Below are 6,710 nucleotides of genomic sequence, written 5' to 3'. Positions count from 1 at the left end.
GTGAGAAGGTCGCACATAAAAAGAATTGGAGACCGGACCCTATAAAGGTCTGGCCTATGATAAGGAAGGGGTGGAATCCCAACACATGGGACAGGAATATTTGGCACAATGATGATGCTTGTCGGGATCTCAAGACCAGACTGCAGACTGGCCCTCTCTCCCATATACTGTGGTCCAAGCTAGGAATGTACCACCGGGGAAATACCCAGTGACGTAGGCTCTGAGCAGTGGGAGATAGGAGATGGGAAGAATATAGTACCTGCTCACCGAAGGAATTGCTGGCAAAGGCTGATCGGTTCCATCAGAAGCCAGGAGATTCTCTCTCCACCTGGCTGTTGAGACTATGGGACATTGGCGGGGGCCTCGTTTACCTCTCTGACCAAGAGGTGGGGTGTTTGGGGAATGTGAGTAGCCATCACAATATTAACTTACATTTTAGGAAGCCTGTGGTGCAAAATGCCTACAGTATTTGGCCGAGAGGGTACAGAAAGCAGTCAAACAAAAATCCCTCTCCCATTAGATTGCGATAACCATCATCCTAGGTAGTGGGGTATGGTGGAGGAGGGGGTACAGAGCTTGCGGAAGGAGGCACTGGCGACTGGGATATATGGGGAAGGGGATGATTATTCAGATCCTGATAAACAGGCATTTGGGAAAGGTATGCAGACGCAATTATATCAATAGACAATAGACAATAAGCGCAGGAGTAGGACATTCGGCCCTTCGAGCCAGCACCGCCATTCAATGTGATCATGGCTGATCATCCAAAATCAGCCTACTCCTACACCTATTTTCTATGTTTCTATGTTTCATAGAAGAAAATTAAGATATTTTGGAAGATTTATTAGGCTAACTTAGAAAGACCTTATCATAATGCCACCTTCGGGTTAACCAAGATAAACTTTTTTTCTTCCCAGAGATAGAGACTGGCTTCATGCCTGTTATGATAAATAACTTGTTTATGTAACAAAGGAGAATCACTAGTTTGAAAATATAGTTTCAACTGTTGTTTTTAGTGTAGGATAGATCCTCAGGCTTTTAGGTATAAAAATGCCTGTAATACATGTCAAGGGGGAACTGCAAGCAGTGGTGCGGGTGGAGCCACCTGGCACTGACTGGGGGTTATTAAGTATAAGTTGTTAGGTATAAGTTGTTAAGTATCAGTTGTTAAATATAGATGTTTGGTCCACAATAAACCTTGCACTGATTATTACCTTGTTTGTGTTGTCTCTGATTCCGAAACCAATTAGTAACCGTCAAAACCTCTAGGATTGTGTTGCCTGGGTGGCATTACAGTTGGTTATGTCAAATAGTCCTGGTTTCGCTGGCACCTTCCTCCAACTCTTTCTCTTCTACCTCCATGACTGCATTAAGGACGTCTCATGCACCCATGCAGTACTTGCTGCTTTCATTAACTTTACCACCAAATGCCATCCTGCCCTCAAATTCACTAGGACAAACTCGTGACACCTCTGTCCCCTTTCTTGATCTCTCTGTCTCCATCACAGAGAACAGACTATCAACTGACATCTACTGCAAGCCCACCAACTCGCACAGTTATCTGGACACCTCCTCCCACCCTGACTTTTGTAAAGACAATATCCTCCACTCAATTTCTTCGTCACCACAGCGTCTGCTCTTAAGATGACGTTTTTCATTCTAGGACATCTGAGATGTCTTTCTTTAATAAATGTGGTTTCCGCCCTGTTGTCATAGATGGAACCCCTACCCACTCCTCTGTGTCCCATAGTGCTGCTCTACATATCATTCCTCCCCAGACAGAACAAGGATAGAGTTCCCCCTGTCATCTTTTACCCCAGCAGCCTCCACATTTAACACATCATTCTCCGACATTTCTGCCACCTTCATTGTGATCTCACGAGCAGTAACATCTTCCCATCCCCATCCCTTTCTGCCTTCTGCAGAGACTGCTCCCTCTGTTACTCATTGGTTTATTCTTCCTTTCATCCAAAAACTATCCACTCCATAAGTATTATTCCCTGCAACTGCAGGAAATGTAACACCTGTCTCTATACCTTCTCCCTCACTTCCATCCAGAGACCCCAGCAGTCCTTCCAGATAGACAAAAATTCACATGCACTAACTTTATCCTCCCCTATTACATTTGGTGTTCCCAATGGGGCCCCCATTACATCGATGAGACCAACATAGACTTTGCAGACTGTTTCGCCAAACACTTGCGCTCGGTCTGCCAAGGCCTGCTGGATCTTCAGGTTGCTAATCATTTTAACACCCCTTCTTTTGATCTTTCTGTTCTGGGCATCGTACATTGCCAGAGTAAGGCCACATGCATCTCAGATTCCTCTTAGGTAGCTTACAACCCAACTGTATGACATTGAATTCTCCAATTGTACCTACTGTAACTAACTCCAGCCCTCGCTTGTTACCTCCCGTCCTCCACTTCCCTGTGTCCCACCTAGAATTCCACCCATTTCTCCTCCCCCGCCCCCCCCCCCCCCCATTCCCCAGCCCCTTCCACCTATATTCCTTCATCTGGCTTCACAATTCGCACCTCTTCTTTCCTTATTTTACTCTTTATGTCTTTTCATCTCTGGCCTTTGCCCAACCATTAGCCAATTAAACCTCCCACTCACCTCTATCCACCTATCACTTGTCAGGTTTTGTCCTATCCCCACATCTCTTCCAGCGTTCTCCCATCTTCAGACTGTCTGTAAAGAATGGTCCTGACCTGAAATATCACATTCATGTTCTCCAGTGATGCTGCCTGAGTTACTTCAGCACTTTTATCTTTATTTTTATTCAAAATATGTTCCCCTGTTTACTCGTTGACTTAAACATAGAAACATAGAAAATAGGTGCAGGAGGAGGCCATTCGGCCTTTTAACCATATAACCATATAACCATATAACAATTACAGCACGGAAAGAGGCCATCTCGACTCTTCTAGTCCGTGCCGAACGCGTATTCTCCCGTAGTCCCATATACCTGCACTCAGACCATAACCCTCCATTCCTTTCCCGTCCATATAACTATCCAATTTATTTTTAAATGATAAAAACGAACCTGCCTCCACCACCTTCACTGGAAGCTCATTCCACACTGCCACCACTCTCTGAGTAAAGAAGTTCCCCCTCATGTTACCCCTAAACTTCTGTCCCTTAATTCTCAAGTCATGTCCCCTTGTTTGAATCTTCCCTACTCTCAGTGGGAAAAGCTTATCCACGTCAACTCTGTCTATCCCTCTCATCATTTTAAATACCTCTATCAAGTTCCCCCTTAACCTTCTGCGCTCCAAAGAATAAAGCCCTAACTTGTTCAACCTTTCTCTGTAACTTAGTTGCTGAAACCCAGGCAACATTCTAGTAAATCTCCTCTGTACTCTCTCTATTTTGTTGACATCCATCCTAAATTAGGCGACCAAAATTGTACACCATACTCCAGAATTGGCCTCACCAATGCCTTGTACAATTTTAACATTACATCCCAACTTCTATACTCAATGCTCTGATTTATAAAGGCCAGCACACCAAAAGCTTTCTTTACAACCCTATCTACATGAGATTCCACTTTCAGGGAACTGTGCACAGTTATTCCCAGATCCCTCTGTTCACCTGCATTCTTCAATTCCCTACCATTTACCATGTACGTCCTGTTTTGATTTGTCCTGCCAAGATGTAGCACCTCACACTTATCAGCATTATACTCCATCTGCCATCTTTCAGCCCACTCTTCCAACTGGCATAAATCTCTCTGTAGACTTTGAAAATCTATTTCATTATCCACAACCCCACCTATCTTAGTATCATCTGCATACTTACTAATCCAATTTACCACACCATCATCCAGATCATTGATGTACATGACAAACAACAGTGGACCCAACACAGATCCCTGTGGCACCCCACTAGTCACTGGCCTCCAACCTGACAAACAACCATCCACCATTACTCTCTGGCATCTCCCATTCAGCCACTGTTGAATCCATCTTGCCACTCCACCATTAATACCCAACAATTGAACCTTCTTAACCAACCTTCCGTGAGGAACCTTGTCAAAGGCCTTACTGAAGTCCATAAATACAACATCCACTGCTTTACCCTCATATAGTTTTGACAGAGACATGGCTAAACCCATCTGTACCTGATGCGGCTGTCAGCTTAGGGGGGCTAACAACTTTCCGGCTCGACAGGGATACTGTTTTGACTGGTAAATCCCGGGGTGGGGTGTGTGCATCTACACAAACAACAGCTGGTGTAATAATGCTACCGCTGTTTCCAGCCACTGCTCTCCGGATATAGAGTTTTTGACTGTGAAATGCAGGCCATTCTATCTGCCACGGGAATTTACTGTGGTTAGCATTACTGCTGTATACATCCCCCCCCCGCAGCCAACACTAAGGAGGCTCTGCGTATTCTCTACCGTTCCATTAGTGAGCTGCAAAGAAATCATCCAGAGGGCGTTGTCATTGTTGCTGGGGACTTTAACCAGGCCAACATGAAGACTGTCCTCCCTCATTTCCATCAATATGTGGACTTTGCTACACGTGGAGAGAATACGCTGGACCGGGTCTACAGTAACATCAAGCAGGCTTTCAGAGCAGTACCCCGACCTCACCTCGGCTCCTCTGACCACCTCTCTGTAATGCTCATCCCAGCCTATAAGCCCCTGCTGATCAGAGAGAAACCCATTGTGAAGCAGGTTAGAGTCTGGTCTGAGGGAGCTACAGAAGCACTCCAGGACTGCTTTGAGTGCACGGACTGGGACATGTTCAGGACAGCAGCCACTCACAACCAAAACATCAATGTGGATGAGTATGCCATGTCAGTGTCGGGATACATACAGAAGTGCATGGAGGACGTCACTGTCATCAGGAACATCACAACCCGGGCCAACCACAAACCTTGGATTACTGCAGAGGTGCGTGCTATGCTGAAAGCACGAAATGCGGCCTTTAAATCTGGTGATTTGGGGGCTCTGAGAACAGTGAGAGCCAACCTCAACCGCGAAATTAGGAAAGCAAAGCGCGCCCACGGACAGAAAATCCAGGGTTTCTTCCAGGATGATACCAACACCAGGAACATGTGGGAAGGCATCCGGGCCATAACAAACTACAAGGCCCCTCAGATGTCTTGTAAGGATGACACAGGCTTTCTAAATGAACTAAATAATCATTTCGGCAGGTTTGAGGCACTGAACACCACTACAGTGAGGAAATTAGAGCCACAACCAGGAGAACAGACACTGTCTTTTGAAACTGCTGAAGTCCGCAGAATCCTGGAGGGCATTGACCAGCGAAAGGCAGCCTGACCGGATAACATACCGGGGCGTCTGCTTAGGGGATGTGCCGACCAGCTGGCCCTGGTTCTGACTGATATTTTTAACATCTCCCTGAACCAGGCCATTGTTCCATCATGTTTCAAGACAGCCACCATCATACCAGTTCCCAAAAAGTCTACAATAACCTGCCTGAATGATTACCGCCCCGTAGCACTCTTATCAATAATAATGAAGTGCTTTGAGAGGCTTATTAAGCAGCACATGGTCTCTAAACTCCCCTCCAGTTTTGACCCGTTCCAGTTTGCTTATCGCCCGAACCGCTCCACAGAGGATGCTATCTCCTCTGCAGTCCACCTGAGCCTACAACACCTGGAGGAGAAGAACACCCACGTGCGGATGCTGTTTGTTGACTTCAACTCAGCATTCAATATGATAATCCCCCAGCATCTGGTGAGCAAACTGGCACCCCTAGGATTCAATACCACACTATGCAACTGGATCCTGGATTTCCTTTCTGAAAGTCCCCAGTCTGTGCGGGTGGGGAAGAACACCTCCTCGGTCATCACACTGAGCACCGGCTCCCCTCAGGGCTGTGTCCTGAGTCCGCTGCTCTTTACATTGATGACACATGACTGTGTCGCCAGGTCCACAACTAACCATATCATCAAATACGCGGATGACACAACAGTAGTGGGCCTCATCCGCAATAACGACGACCAGGCATATAGAGAGGAGGTGGAACAGCTGGTGTGCTGGTGCAGCAGGAACAACCTTCTCCTAAATGTGAACAAAACCAAGGAGATTGTCGTCGATTTCAGAAGGAAAATTCAGCCCAGTCACACTCCACTATGCATCAACAACTTAGCAGTGGAGCAGGTGAAAAGCATCAAGTTCCTGGGGGTGCATATAACGGTCACCATAAACTGGTCCACAAACATTACATCTCTGGCAAAACGGGCACAGCAGCGGTTGTACTTCCTCCGCAGGTTGAGAAGTTTACACTTCCACCCTCCCATCCTCGCCACTTTCTACAGAAGCACAATTGAGTCGGTCATGACCAGCTGCATCTCTACGTGGTGCGGCAGCTGTACAGCAGCGGACTGGAAGTGCCTTCAGAGAGTGGTGAGGACAGCGGGAAAAATCATTGGGACTTCTCTTCCTTCCATCATGGACATGGGGTACAAGCGCTGTCTGATTAGAGCTAAGGGCATTACCAGAGCCCCCACACACCCACAATTTGGACTGTTTATACTGCTTAACTCTGGGAGGAGGTACCGCAGCATGAAGAGCGGGACAACCAGGTTCTGCAACAGCTTCATCCCCCAGGCCATAAGATTGCTGAACAATCAACAAAACCGAGGCTAGAACTTTTAAAATATCGACACTTTAAAAAAAACATTTTATATATATTTTATTTTACAGAACCATGCACATGAGGCATTTTTATGGAC

The sequence above is a fragment of the Amblyraja radiata genome, chromosome 6, assembly GCF_010909765.2.
Source record: "Amblyraja radiata isolate CabotCenter1 chromosome 6, sAmbRad1.1.pri, whole genome shotgun sequence".
Lineage (NCBI taxonomy): Eukaryota > Metazoa > Chordata > Chondrichthyes > Rajiformes > Rajidae > Amblyraja > Amblyraja radiata.
This window is presented reverse-complemented; position numbering follows the sequence as displayed.